This window comes from Myxocyprinus asiaticus, chromosome 15, assembly GCF_019703515.2.
Source record: "Myxocyprinus asiaticus isolate MX2 ecotype Aquarium Trade chromosome 15, UBuf_Myxa_2, whole genome shotgun sequence".
Classification (NCBI taxonomy): domain Eukaryota; kingdom Metazoa; phylum Chordata; class Actinopteri; order Cypriniformes; family Catostomidae; genus Myxocyprinus; species Myxocyprinus asiaticus.
This window is the reverse complement of record NC_059358.1, coordinates 15440045-15456030: the sequence shown is the minus strand read 5'-3', so window position 1 is coordinate 15456030 and position 15986 is coordinate 15440045.

The following is a 15986-nucleotide window of genomic DNA, read 5'->3' as shown; positions in this document are numbered from 1 at the left end:
CTCCAGCCGAGATGGGGAAAGGGTTCTACAGCACTTACTTTATCGTACCAAAGAAAGGCGGTGGGTTGCGGCCAATCTTGGACCTGCAAGTTCTGAACCGGGCCTTACGCAAACTCCTGTTCAAGATGTTAATGCAGAAACACATTCTGGCGTGCGTCCGGTATCAAGATTGGTTCGCGGCGGTAGACCTGAAGGACGCGTACTTTCATGTCTCGGTTCTACCTTGACACAGACCCTTCCTACGGTTTGCTTTCGATGGCCAGGCGTATCAGTACAAGGTCCTCCCCTTCGGCCTGTCCCTGTCCCCTCGTGTCTTCACGAAAGTCACAGAGGCAGCTCTTGCCCCGTTAAGGGAAGTGGATGTCCGCATACTCAACTACCACAGGGTAGGGATTTGGTGCTCAGGCACATCAGCCGTCTAGGGCTTCGGGTCAACTGGGAAAAGAGCAAGCTCTCCCCAGTTCAAAGCACCTCTTTTCTCGGCATGGAGTTAGACTCGGTCTCAATGATAGCACGCCTCACAAGCGAGTGTGTGCAGTCGGTGCTGAACTGCCTGAAGTCATTCAGGCAGAGGGCAGCAGTTCCACTGAAACACTTTCAGAGGCTCCTGGGGCATATGGCTTCCTCAGCGGCAGTCACGCCGCTCGGGTTGATGCATATGAGACTGCTTCAGCACTGGCTTCAGACTCGAGTCCCAAGATGGGCATGGTACCACAGCACACATCACGTAGCTATCACGCCGCTCTGCCGCCACTTATTCAGCCCTTGGACAGACCTTGCGTTTCTACGGGCAGGAGTTCCCCTACAGCAAGTGTCCAGATGTGTCGTGGTCACCACAGACACCCCCAAACTGGGCTGGGTTGCCGTGTGCAAAGGGCACGCAGTCGCCGGTTCCTGGTCCTGGTTGCTGGCTGTACTACTCGCCCTGCAGAGGCTATTGCCATTGATCCAGGGCAAGCATGTGTTGGTCTGGTCCAACAACACAGCGACAGTAGCATATATAAATCACCAAGGCGGCGTACATTCTCATCGCATGTCGCAACTCTCCCACCATCTCCTCCTCTGGAGTCAGCAGTGGCTGAGGTCGCTGCGGGCCACTCATATCCCAGGCAGCCTCAACGCCACAACGGACGTGCTGTCGCGGCAGGCAACGCTCAGCGGAGAGTGGAGATTCCACCCCCAGGTGGTTCAGCTGATTTGGAGTCGATCCGGCAAAGCACAGGTAGACCTGTTCGCTTCCCAGGAATCCTCCCACTGCCCACTCTGGTATTCCCTGATGGGAGCCCCCCTTTGGGACAGACACGCTGGCAAATATGCATTCCCCCCAGTGAGCCTTCTTGCACAGACCCTGTGCAAGGTCAGGGAGGACGAGGAACAAGTCACCCTCGTGGCCCCATACTGGCCCACTCAGACTTGGCTGTTGGACCTCACGCTCCTCATGACAGCACCTTCCTGGCAGATTCCCCTGAGGAAGGACCTTCTTTCTCAGGGACGGAGCACCCTCTGGCATCCGCGCCCAGACCTCTGGAATCTCCATGTCTGGCCCCTGGATGGGACATGGAAGGTCTAAGTGGTCAACCACCAGCAGTCATAGACATGATCACTCAAGCCAGAGCTCCTTCTACCAGGCAGCTTTATGCCCTAAAGTGGCGCTTATTCACGAATTGGTGTTCTTCCCGAGCCGAAGATCCCCAGAGATGTGCAGTCAGGTCAGTGCTCTCATTTCAGCAGGAAAACCTGGAGTGGCAGTTGTCCCCCTACACCTTGAAGGTTAATGTAGCCGCTATAGCAGCTCATCACGACGCAGTCGATGGTAAGTCCCTTGGACAGCACGACCTGATCATCAGGCTCCTCAAAGGCACCCGGAGGCTTAATCCTCCCAGTCCATGCCTCTTCCCCTCATGGGATCTCATCGTGGTCCTCCTGGGACTTCGGAGAGCCCCATTTGAGCCGCTAGAGTCAGTCGAGCTGAAAGCCCTCTCCTTAAAGATGGCCCTCCTGATTGCGCTCACCTCCATCAAGAGTGTGGGGGTCCTGCAAGTGTTCTCTGTCAGCGACACTTGCCTGGAGTTCAGTCTGGCAGATTCTCATGTGATCCTGAGACCCCGACCGGGCTATGTGCCCAAGATTCCCACAACCCCTTTCAGGGATCAAGTGGTGAACCTGCAAGCGCTGCCCTGGGAGGAGGCAGGCCCAGCCCTGTCATTGATGTGTCCGGTGCATGCTTTGCGCACCTAATTGGATCGCACACAGAGCTTTAGACGCTCTGAGCAGCTCTTTGTCTGCTTTGGTGGACAGCAGAAAGGGAACGCCGTCTCCAAACAGAGGCTTGCCCACTGGATCATGGATGCCATTGCATTGGCCTACCAGACCCAGGCCGTGCCCGCCCCCTTGCGGGTTCGAGCACACTCTACAAGGAGTGTGGCGTCCTCGTGGGCACTGGGCAATGGCACCTCTCTAGCAGACATCTGCAGAGCAGCGGGCTGGGCAACACCCAATACTTTCACAAGATTTTACAATCTCCGGGTTGAGCCGGTTTCATCCCGTGTTCTAACAGGTACGAACAGGTAGAGTTCGATAATACGGAACAGCTGGCCAGGTGTGTCACTTGCGTATAGGACCTTTCCCCTCCCCTGAGGCGAAAACATGCGCTCTTACCCCCAGTCGAGTTCACGAAGTCGTGGACCCTGGATGTCCTTCCTCCCTAGCCCTATGGTTCGCGAACTCGAGTTCACAGCCAGCCCCACTATGGGGTCTAATATGCCCTGTACTGGGATAGGTGCTCCACAGGTGCCGATTACTCCGGTAACCCCTGTGATATATATTCCGCGGTACGGTCTCCTGTCGGCGGACCCACGTCTCCCTTGGGCAGAGCTCTCTCTGCCCCCGGTTGCTGTGTTTGTAGAGTTCCCCCCCTTTTTTTCATGGTGGGACCTACAACCGTGCCTCTTCCATGTGCGGCTGCTGAGCCCATGTGTCGTATTGCCACATGTTGACCTCCCCTTTTGGGCAGGATGTGGTCTCCACAGGGACTTTTCCCCCTGAAAGAATAGGAAAGGAAAAGAACACCTTCCCCGTTGCATTTGATAGCAGCTGGCACGGCCTGCTCCCATGCTAGTTACGTCGCTTCCCCCCCTCAGGGATGTAGGGAACGACATGACGTCTTTTGGGGCGTTGGGGGAGATTACGTGCAGTCTGATGCACCTGCTATTACGCACGCAGCAGCATGCTTGCGCCTGCATCGGCAGTTCACGTAACACGGTTCAGCTGTTGTGGCGTTTTTCCATAGGGACCCCTAGTGTCACTACATCGACACAACGTCGAGTGAGTGACAGAAGGGGAACGTCTCGGTTACTATCGTAACCTCCGTTCCCTGATGGAGGGAACGAGATGTTGTGTCCCTCTTGCCACAACGCTGTACTAGCCGCTGAAATGTCCAGGACCATGTCTCGGCTCCTCAGCACAAAACCTGAATGAATCCTGCATTCCAGCTCCCTTTTATACCCGTATGTCCGGGGGAGTGGCATGCAAATTCCACTCGCCAATTCTCACTGGCCTTTTCTCAAAGATCTGAGGTGATCAGGGCTCTCAAGAGCGACCCCGAGTGTCACTACATTGACACAACGTCTTGTTCTCTCCATCAGGGAATGGAGGTTACGACAGTAACCGAGACATTTGATTGACAGTGCAAAGAGAGAACATTGAGATTTTGTTGCTAAAGTAGAAAAAAACATTGTAACATAAAAGTCAAGTAAAGTCCAATCATTTTTATTTGTATAGTTTTTTTATATGCACTTTACCCAATACACACATTGTTCCAAAGCAGCTTTACAGAAAATCAGCTGTAATGATGTCTGTAAGGTCTCAAAAATATGAATAACCAATGCTCCTGGAAACATAAACAATTTGATAAAAAAAAATAAAAAATAAAAAATCTGACTTTCTATAGATTGGTATTATTTAAAATTGTGCAACTTTGTCCTGCTGTCCCCATATGAGGACATAACGTTTTAGGAAAACTATTTGCAATTTTTTTTTAAAATGTAAAAATGTAAAAAAATTATTCCAATTGGATTAAGTAAAAAAAAAAAAAAAAGTCGTCCAAGTCAAAATGACTAGAACACAACATCAGGGTTAAATACGGGAGCAAATCCCAGTTAACTGTTCTGTGTGTGCACGAAATACAGGTGTCACTCCCAAAAATGGGATGGTTGATGTGGTACTCCCATATGGTTTTCCGTTAGGTGTTCGACATTTTGAGACATAGTAAAATTAAACAAGTTTTAAATTAGCAAGTTGTTTAATTTTTTTTTATCCTGTACACAATACACGTTTAATGTAAATGTGGTTGTCACAAATGTAAGGTTGCAAAATTTTTTGCCATGCAAATACGAGAAACTTGAGCATTTTGGGGATGTTTCGCTGTCCAAATGGGGGTCCCCCTGGCCATTTAGCAGTTTCAGTATGGGACAACAGGCATCCCGTATGGGAAGTCTTTATTTTGGTCAAAATACGGGACAGTTAGAAACCATATAACTAATTGAATTTTTAGGTAGTGAATCATTTGTAGAATGCAGTTGTCACTTCTGTAAATAACCAAACTTTGTATGTAGAGAATAAGATTAAGCACTCAGAAGAGGAGTGACAACCGTATTTAATTGCACTTTATGTGTTAGCGTTTACGGGCCCAACAGTCTCAGCCACAACAACAGCATAGGCTGATTTCACGTACTCTTGCTAAACTGCACTCCTCTGAAGGACATGGCCTTATTTCCTGCTGAAGGGACTATGAGACTGAGTCAGTCTCACAATCTCATCTATATTGTCATTAGATCATTATGAACTATAGACTTCTCAGGCTCCACCGGGACAAAGACCAGAGTTGAAGTCTGCATTACCACGATAAATAACATCTAGGCTTGGCCATATTGTCCCACGTTCCCTGGGCACTTTTTTATTTCAGGGCCCAATTTTACAACAGTGGCCTATCTGCGGAAACACAAAATGGTGGCAGCCTCTGGCAAAGAGGACTTTACTTCCTCTCTCTTTTTCCCGTACTGGCCTTGGGCCATTAAACACTGTGACTGAAACATTACAGGCTGATCAGCTCTGTCATTTCATTCTCTGTCATCACAGCCTTGGGTCCGGGGCCACCGAACCAGCACCTGAAGCCTCTAAGCATCCAGGACACACACATTGTGCTGATAATACACACTGTTGAATCTTTTGTTTATACTGGTTTGATGAAAGGCAGAATGCACAATTACTAGTACCACAAATATAGATTCAACTGTGATGTCTGTTTCTAGGCAACTGCTGCTTGTCCACCAGATATTAGAACTAGCACTTGAACTGGTGAATGGCAGTAAAACATGCTGGCTACTTCTGAGCACTAATCATAAATGATTAAAATTGTAGTCATGCAGGCTTTTAAAAGTTTGATGTCATGATTGTACTTGACATGAATATGTACAAGGGAACAAAGCAGAGTACTTATCCAAAGTACAGTCTATGAGTTAATATAAGGCTTGTCAGCCATGTGCAAATGAATTCAAGTGTTTCATGAACAAACATTGGTGCCACAATGATGATTTCTATTACCGTTTGACTGTTTTCACTTGAGCTGATGTAACCGGTCCTGCTTGACCCGCTCCGAGCAGGATTCGAACCGGCGTCAGTCAGCATGGGAGGCGGGAGCACTAATCGAGGAGGCTAAAAGCTACAGCCTCTAGCGTCAGTTGCTAATGCGCCCCTTGAGGCCAGGGGAGTGAGGTTTACACATACCGCACAGCTATCAGGTACCAGCCATTACATCTTTATTGGTTGTACACTTTTCCAACTAAAGCCCTATTCGGACAGGATTAGATTCCCGGGCATATGTCTGTAAAGTTAATAATTACTGGAGACCAAGGTTATTATCATAAACTAAAACTAAAACTTAAATGAAAACTAATTGTAAAAAAACATTTTCGTAAACTGAAATAAAATAAAAAACATAATTGGAAGAACTGAAACTAAAAAAAAAAAAAAAGTATGGCTCGGAAACTAACTAAAATAAAATAAAAATAATCTTAATCGTTTTTGTTGCGGTATGTTTTTAAAGCCTTAAAACTACCATTACTTGTAATTACTTACTCATCAGACTTGTACATTTTAGACCTGCTGCTGTCTAGTGTGTTGTTAATATCAAACAACCATAACAAGACAACGAGAAAACCACTCACTGTTCTTGGCTGGATAACTTTATAAGCTTTAAAACATATTAATGTATTATATAGTTCATTGTACAGTGAAGACATTTCCAGCTGTTAACAGAAGCACTGTTTTCATAATTTTGTATTTTTTGTTCTATTACTTTTAATTAATTTCTATTCATTGCTGTATTGTTATTTTATTACTGACTGTTTAGTAGTCTTGAATAATTATTTGAGTACAATTCTTACATTACAAATTCGTTAGTGTCATTATTTGTTGTGAAAAGCTGGTATCGAGAATTGTCAAATTTCATTAACAACTACAGAAATATTTGTTTTCTGACAATGTACATAGTGTGCATGGTAGATCTTGCTGCAAATTTCAATAACATGAAAAAGTAGATCTCATTCCAAAAAAGTGTGAGCTGTAGATGATGGAGATGGAGGCTTTTCTTTAGTTGACTTCCGTACGTAATATAATTAAACTACCATATGACAATAGCCTCCTCTCCTACCCAGCGCAGTTTACATTTCTGTCGCAGAGAATTGAGTTGATTGCATAAGTGTACTTTCAGCAGGGCCGTTTCCATGGATATGGGGGTCCTAATCAAAATCCTACTTGGAGGGCACTCGCAATAATATTAGCTACAAATTGGACATTGGGGAGTCCAGCTATACGACCCACATTATACAAATGACTGTTTTCCACATTCTCCAATATCCCTTAATATAAATGCTAAAACTAAAATAAAAACTAAATGTACTGAAAAACTAAAACTAAACTAAAACTAACAAATAACTAACAAACAAAGTGAAAACTAAATTCAATTGAAAATAAAATAGAAATAAAAACTAAATTCAAAACTATTATAAACTTGCTGGAGATGTCTGTAATGTTTACCGCACAGGATAAGGGATACCTGAAGAAATCATAGAGTTGGATGTGTCTACTGCATTTACACATTGTTGTTACACTAAACTGACCCATCAGAAAATGCATTTAGCTGTGCTGATTAATTATGCAGGGCATAGTAAACATGATTATACTGTATCTGGGATTATTAGAATAAATCAATTGGAATATCTGGCAAAATGCAATAGAATTGGTTAAATTAGCCATCCTATCCTAATCATATCCCAATCCTGTAATTTTATATTACACTATAAATATGGACAATCCATTTACAATATGTAATTTTATTCATACTGTATCTCTGGAAAATATGTTGCGTGACTGCAGTGTCCGAACAACATACAATTTTTACCATTCACTCGGCTCAAACCACAAAATTCCATGCTTGTGTAACTTAAAATTTTCCTAACAAAATGCTCACTTCTTCCTCTTTTACATGGGTTAATGAACACTTGACAGCATAAAATGCTTCAGAAAAACATGCATCAATCCAAACACAAAAGCCAGCATTATCTGAAGTTATGGATCATGTTTTACATTTTCTGACATTTTCTCATTGACCAACATCTGCTTCAGACACTTGGAGAACTTGGGAAACAACGAAAGTTTATGAGCTTACATGCTGGACAGTGCATCTTTTTTACCAGCATGTCATTTCGCATGAGATTAGTACAACCAGGGGTTATTTTGACCAGGCATTTTATAGTAGGTAAATGAAACATGTAAACATGACTGATTAGCATGGGATTAAAATCACGTAGAAACTCGTTATTATTACATTACCCCACAACCCCATATAAAGCTAATCCAGTCCAAATAGGGTTTAAGCCACTTTTCTGTACATTTACATATTTAGTATAAAGTATATGTTTATAAGGTGTATATTTCTCTTGAGCAGTCAGATTCGTTCTATTACTCTAAATTATACATTAATTGTACACTCATTGTACCCTCCATTTTTATTTCTACTCCAGTTATTTTGTGCTGTTATTGTGCTGTTTTAAAATTTTATAATTTAAACTTAAAAATAAGCTTGTAGAGGCTAAATCTATTCAAATTGTATCATCGGTCATTCAAAATTATTTACAAGTTGTTACAACTTTTATCACTTTTTAAAGTAAAAATATAAAACAAATACTGCATACAAAAATACATAAGATAAAATGTTTTAATTAAGTTTTGTACAGTAATTTGCCACAATCTTAAACATGCAGTAAAACACAATGAACACAATATGAGTTCAAAACACAATATCTTGTTCTATCAATGAAGATGAGCAAAAATTGAATTGTGCAATCACATAATTATAGCAAATTGGATGCACTGCACTGATGAGTCATTCATCAAATGTTTAAGTCCTGCAGCATCCTAAAAGACTTCTGTGACTTACAGAGAGCTGTTCTCTAAGCAACAATAATCAGAGACTCCTTCTGTGGCATGCTTTAGGATGGCAGAAATGTCTTTAATTTGTTCAGTGTGCTGTAGTAGACACCACCTAAAGTCTGTTCTTCTATTTCTATTGCAAATTGCTTTATGATCCTTTACAGGTGATCAAAACTGACATTTATGACAATAGAAATAATCCCTGACAAATCAGAGGAGATTGGTTTGCGCTGACTAGATCCATTGTTTAGATATCCTATTAAATCTCAGTACACACTTTTGAAGCACATTTCAAGGACTTAGTGCTTAATTTATTTAATGTTACAGGTCTACTGTAAATCCTTAATCCACTACAGCCAAAAGCCTTTGTTTTTAATAAAGTAGATGCATTGCTATAATTGAAAATCTAGCATGATTGTTAATTAGTTATGAAGTGATTTGTTTAAGAAATGGAATGTTAAAGATGAATGAGCGTGCAGACATGTCTGACGTGTTCATATACTGAAATATCATAATTGAACATACAGCTAGAATTGATTAAAGTTGTAGTTGGCCTCAGCATTTCTTTGATTTCTTTATCATAATTTTTATTATTATTATTATTATTGAAATAACAAACCATTTTATATTTATGTATTTAAATTTTCCTAAAACTGATAAGATTTACTTTGGTACACTGTTACTGTTTGAAGGTATACACAAATCCCTCATGTATTCTAAGTGGCCATTTTAATTACCATAAAAAAAGCAAATGAGCTCATTCAAACCCTATGAATGAGATCTAATAAGCAAGGCTATTTCCCTTTATTTAAAAGATTTATCAGCTATTTCATCACAATTTGTTTTGCCATCTTTGGGTATTGATCATTCTTCGAAATGAAATTTAACAAGTATATTACCCTTATTTTATGATTGCGTCACAACAGCTTTGATATAGGCCTGCTTATACAACAGAAGAGCATGTATGGAGACTGTACAGTACAAAAAAGAGGTGGAAACTAGTGATGGGTCGTTCATGAACGATTCATGACTCAGAAGAACGAGTAGTCACAGAGAGTGATTTGTTCATTTTGTGTTGGCCGCACATGCGCATTGAGCAACCTCCGTTTGTTTGTTATGTGTTAACCGTATAGGCGCTATACAGGAAACAGAAATTATTAGTTCACCTTTCAACTCTTATGGTCCGAGTCGTTCGTTCTTTTGTCACGTGACAGCCGTATATGCTATGCACTTCAGAAAGAACGAACGACTCGGACAAGAAGATTCCAGAGGTGAACTAATCTTTCTGTTTCTCATAATTTGTCTTTGGCTGCATTATAATTTTTTCCTTATTGGGACTATAATCAAAATTTGCATAAGTAGACGCGTTGGGGGAATTTGGCTATTGAAAATGTAACATTTTAATTTACTTCTGCTCAAATAAATGAAATGAGTTGAATAAAGATTCATTCATTTTGCTGAACAAGACTCGAAAGATCCAAGTCAGTAAAATGATCGGATCTTCCCATCACTAGTGGAAACTATGGTCTCTAATTATCAAAACCTTGTTTAAAGTGTCTCAAAAGCTTAAATACAATTAGATATGCAAAACCACATAATATCTGCCTGGCAAAATACATCAAATTGTATTGATAGAAACTGCATGTACACCTTTATTCTCTCTGTTCATTCAGACAGGTAGAACAAATGTACTAAATCAGGCATATTTGACCCCTGTGTGTGTTAGTATTTTATCTAAAACTTCCACTGGCATATGGCTGGCTGGCAAACACAGTGTCTGTTAAACTTGTAACTTCATTATGCTGAAATGAACCAAATATATGCCATTGTGCTGCATAACTCAAATTGTTCCTTCAAAGCTATTTTTGATCATACCAATAAAATGGAATGATTCTGGCAATTATCCCTTAATGAATGCATTAATGTTAATTCCCCTCTTTCCCGTAATTGCAGAATCCTGGCTTTGCCAAGAGCTTCACAGTGCAATAAAATAAAACTGCTAATAGCTTTCTAGGTTGTCTTGTTGGATTAATTTTAGGAACAGAATGTTCATTAAATATTTAAGGATTTCAGTTGCCCTTGTTTAGATCACTTTTTAACTACTCAGAGTAAATAGCAGCAGTCTTGTTGACAAAAGTGCATCAGTGACAAAATTGAAGATTTTTTTTTGTAAAAACAAATAAATAAATAAAAAGCAAATGAGAAGTTCACTTTGGAATCGCTTTATAACCTTAGAGGACAAGTGTATTATTTCTGTGCCACTAGCCCATACATGCCAACATTGGATTGTAAAAAATAGGGAGATTTATTTTTTATGGTTGGGGGGGGTACGTGGTATGTATATGCTAGGAACGGCAGCCTATGGAGTTACTGATGCCCCTAGGGAAAGATGGCACAATTTTGTACATCTTATTGAACATGTATATTGGACCTTCTGTTTTTCAGTAAAAAAATCCACAGTTTTAGCACAATGTGTGGACATTTCAGATGGTCCCTTACCACACCATCCACACTGGAGTCCACAGTATTAGCACGCTGCAGCACAGTGTGTGGACTTTTCAGATGACCCCTTACCCACTGTATGAAAAATCTCCAACTTATATCAATATTAAATTAACGATCTGGAACGATTTCGACATGATGCCATCTGACCAGCTTACGGGACAAATTGCGTCCTGTATTGATTCGATACACATCTTTTCATATTTAAATATTGGACGATCCTGTATGAGCAAAGTGTGATGTGGAAAATCGTGAGTTTATCGGGAGAAATTATAAATCGGGAGTACAGTGGGAGAAGTGGAAAAACAGGAGAAACATGGAAAAATCGGGAGTGTTGGCAGGTATGCACTAGCATCACCAAAGCAACACAAAACTTGTTTTCAAACAGGCTTCCCAAACACTCACCCATCTGCGATTGGTCGTAAATCAGATAATCCCGCCTCAAACTCACACCATTGGTTGAGTCTTGTGTTCCATGAAAAAGAACATAAAATGGGTTTGGAGCTACATGAGGATGAGTAAATAATGACAGTATTTACAATTTTAGGTGAACTATTCCATTTAGGCCTGCTTGGTAGCAGCAGTTGACAACATTTTGTAGCCCAAACATCATTCACTCAAGTGTAGATTAAGACTGAATGGCAAATTTCCATCAAACTGAATAGAATAATCTTTAAATTAAATAATCTTCATTATTACAAATAAATATGAAGTATATAAGTTTAATAAAATGTAAATTATTTGACAACAAAATTCACAGTTAACACTACTAGTAATTATCGTTTTCATGTGATTTTTTAATTTAATTTTTTTTTTTGCTGCTATTGTTCTCCATCATTGGCCATACTGAGGGTCTGTATGGAGTACTTTGCAGTCAGTGTGTGTAGAAAAGGCCTCTGGATGCTGCTGTTCACATCATTTATACTGACAGACCCAAACAGCTTTCGGCTCACAAGAGCCCCTCTCCATCTCTCTCTTCTTATTATTCTTTGGCTCCTTCTCTCTCTCTGCTCCTTAGCATTGTGCCATATGACTCTGCTCTGTCAAGAGCTACACTTTATTTGCCATTACATCAACCACAGACCTTGGAGAAGTCAAGTTATGAGCCTGAAAATGCCTGAAATTCCTCACACAGTAGTATCGAATGGTTTACATTTATGGTAAATTGTGATGGGCCACGTAGCAATTGTCGTAAATGATACTTATAACTTTGGCCTTGTTTTAGTTAAGGTGTGTGCTACATCAGTAATGACATCAGATAGCTTCATAGAAATCTGTCCAATCATAGCGTAGTTTGCAGTCACACAGTTATCTATGTTCGGAATAGCATACTACCATACTACTCTAGTACTCTATTACTATTTCTGCAGTATATAGCAAGACATAATATATCCAAGATGATAACTGGACACCATTCACGGATTTAAATATTGCAAAGTGATGAGGTCATGTGACAACAATGTAGCATACCGTACTACTGATTGAAATGTTTATAGTTTCCCTAACTGTAAAAAAAATAAAAATAATCATATATATATATATATATATATATATATATGATTATTTTTATTTTTTTACAGTTAGGGAAACTATAAACATTTCAATCAGTAGTTATATATATATATATAGGCAGTTTACAGCATATACTGCACAGTTTTCCAGTAAGTAGTAAGCTAGTATTCCATTACAAACATAGGCAGTGACTGCTCGATGGTGCAAACAGATGCCTGTCAAAGGGTACGTTTACACGACAACAATGTACTAAAAACGGAAAAGTTTTTCCTTTGCGTTTTTGAAAAGTTTCCCGTACAGACGACACTGTTGTCAAAACGATCCCCGTTCACAAGGATCCGCGAAAATGACTAAAAACACTGTATTATTCATGCCAGGCCAGTAGTTGGTGATATTACTTTGTAAAGAAACACTACGCACCTGCGCACATAAGCATTCTTCCACAGAGCGGTGGATACAAATGATGAAGATGTTGAACGCATCGAGCAATTTTGTCTGGACGGACGATGAGGTTGCTTTATTACTACAATTACTTTGCTGGAGAAGCGTCAATAAACTCAAAATCTTGAGCAGCACAAACACAGTCCTGCAGTCCGCCATTGTAGTTTTGAATGTCTTGCGCGTTGTTTTAAGTACTCGCGCGCATGCCTATAGACTGAACTCTCAAGATTATACAATAAACTCTGCTCATTTTTACCATCTTCTGCCTTCTTCTGTATTCCCCCTGCTGACTCTTGGGCTGGTAGGAGAGTAAGTTAACATAACAAGCTGTTGATGTTGACTGGTTTTGGATAACAGACAGAACTCTGACATATGGATATCTTCTGATGGAGACAGATGTCTTGTGTACACTGGATCTAACATTGTTTTCATATTCTAAGCATATCATTGAATACTGTACATGGCATCACATCTCTGTCTATAGGCTATATACATAAGCGGTGGGTGAATGAATTGCAGGGTAAAGGTACATCAGATAAAATTAAGTAAATAAATAAATAACATTTAAAATACAAATACATTTTCCCATCTGAATCCATACATTAATTTCAAGATTTTCAGATTGCAGGTTCTGCCTACTGTACAATGTTCACACTCCATATAAAACACTCCAAATGAATAAATTGTTGATTATTGTTATTTGCACAGACACCAGTATTCATATTGATGATAATTATACATCTCAAATTGATGCCTATCAATCCATCATTCTTTATATAACACGTAATACGCGTGCGCATTATGTCATCGTTTTCACAAATTCATGTCTTTGTATGTTTACACGGAGACGATAACGGCATAATTTTCAAAAAATTGCACTTTGAAACCCGTTTTCAAAAGTTTGCGTTTTCAGGCCCCAAAACGCCATTGTCCTGTAAACGAACAGCCAAAACGCATAAAAAGTTTTCCGTTTTTAGTTGAAAACGTTGTCATGTAAACGGCCCCTAAAGGAAAAATGTGTCTGCAGCTAGACCGCACCCCTTTACTCAATCATCACCATAAGTGTGTGTATATATATATATATATATAAAAGCAAACCACACCATATTATCTCACCTGGTGCAAAACAAAAGGAGAGTATATTTAGGGATGCCAACGTGAATGGATGGCTTTCAAGGGACATTGAGGAGTGTCGTCTTGTGGCTGAGATTTATTGGTTGTTACGGCAGGGAGAGCAGGAATCTCTCCACGGAATGTTTGTGTTAGAGGTGACAAAGAGTCGTGTCAATGAGGAAATGTGAGTCAGCTCACATCCACCATGCCAAATGGTTTGCATCAGACAATGTTCCCTGTCAATCAATGCTAAAATGCAGAGGTAATTACCTGAGCAGGTGTTCAATCTTTTCAATAATTACATTAGTTATAAAACTAATAAAAGAATAACTAGATTTTTACATTTTCTAAAGAATGATTTGAGTGGTGCTTGCTTGCAAAACTTGCCGCCACAATACTAGGACATTGTTGATTGTTGCCAGGGTGTTGCTTGGCAGTTGCTGGGGTCATCAAGGTGGTTGCTTACTGGCCCAAGTCAAAAGGGCCCAGTTTTGACCCCAAGTCCTTATGATATTCTGGTCCATAGAAATGGCTTGGGTCACTATTTCAGTGCAAGTATGTGGAATTTTCCCACCTGTTTTGTTGTCCTGCAGGCAAAAATTAGCATTTTTATTGATTAGAAAGGTAACAGCATGCTTGTCTGTAACAAGCCCCATGATATGAAGTATCATACATGTCCGTAACACAAACGGTACAGGACAAGTTATGTGCTGAAGCTTAAAATTTAAGGTTAGGGTTTTGTTCAAATCCCTAACCATAAGTATAAGCAATAAGTAATACTGATGGTTGCCTTAGAATTGAATCAGAATCAGAATGACAGGAGCTTCCAGTGTACAACAATACAAAAACAATATAAAAACAGCAGCAAGACATAGATAATAATAATAAAAATAAAATAAAACTAATTATACACATATGTACAGACACACACATACATACACACATACATATGGGTAGTGCAAATACAAATCTGTTATGTACAGTGCAAATGGTTTTTTTTTTTGTTTTTTTTCAGAGGAATGAAATGGCAGAAGAGGTTGGATATGTTGGATACATACAAGAAAGACTAAACTGTGTATTGCACATAGTTATTACTCAATGGGGCAATTTAACTGTTCATGAGATGGATAGCCTGAGGGAAAAAACTGTTCCTGTGCCTGACGGTTCTGGTGCTCAGAGCTCTGAAGTGTCGGCCAGAAGGCAACAGTTCAAAAAGGTAGTGGGCAGGGTGAGTGGGGTCCAGAGTGATTTTTCCAGCCCTTTTCCTCACTCTGGAAGTGTATGGTTCTTGAAGGTGGAGGGGGGGGGGGGGAAGCAACCAATAATCCTCTCAGCAGTCCGAACTGTCCTTTGTAGACTTCTGATGTCTGATTTCGTAGCTGAACCAAACCAGACAGTTATTGAAGTGCAGAGGACAGACTCAATGACTGCTGAGTAAAACTGTATCAGCAGCGCCTGTGGCAGGTTGAATTTCCTCAGCTGGCGAAGGAAGTACAACCTCTGCTGGGCCTTTTTATACAATGGAGTCAATGTGTGTCTCCCACTTTAGGTCCTGTGAGATGGTAGTGCCCAGGAACCTGAATGACTCCACTGCTGCCACAGTGCTGTTTAGAATGGTGAGGGGGGTCAGTGTTGGGGTGTTTCTCCTGAAGTCCACAATGATCTCCAAAGCTGCTCTAGGGACAGAACGATATGCATCCTTTATTGTCGTGTAACAATGATCCAGTATGTCCCTGTCTCTGGTGGGGCATGTGATGTGCTGTTTGTATTTGGGCCGTTCACGTGTGAGATTTTCTTTGTTAAAATCCCCAAGAATAATAATAACTGAGTCCGGGAATTGTTGTTCCATGTCTGTGATTTGATCAGCCAGCTGTTGCAGCGCTGTGTTCAAACACGCATTTGGTGCGATATACACACTCACCAGAATA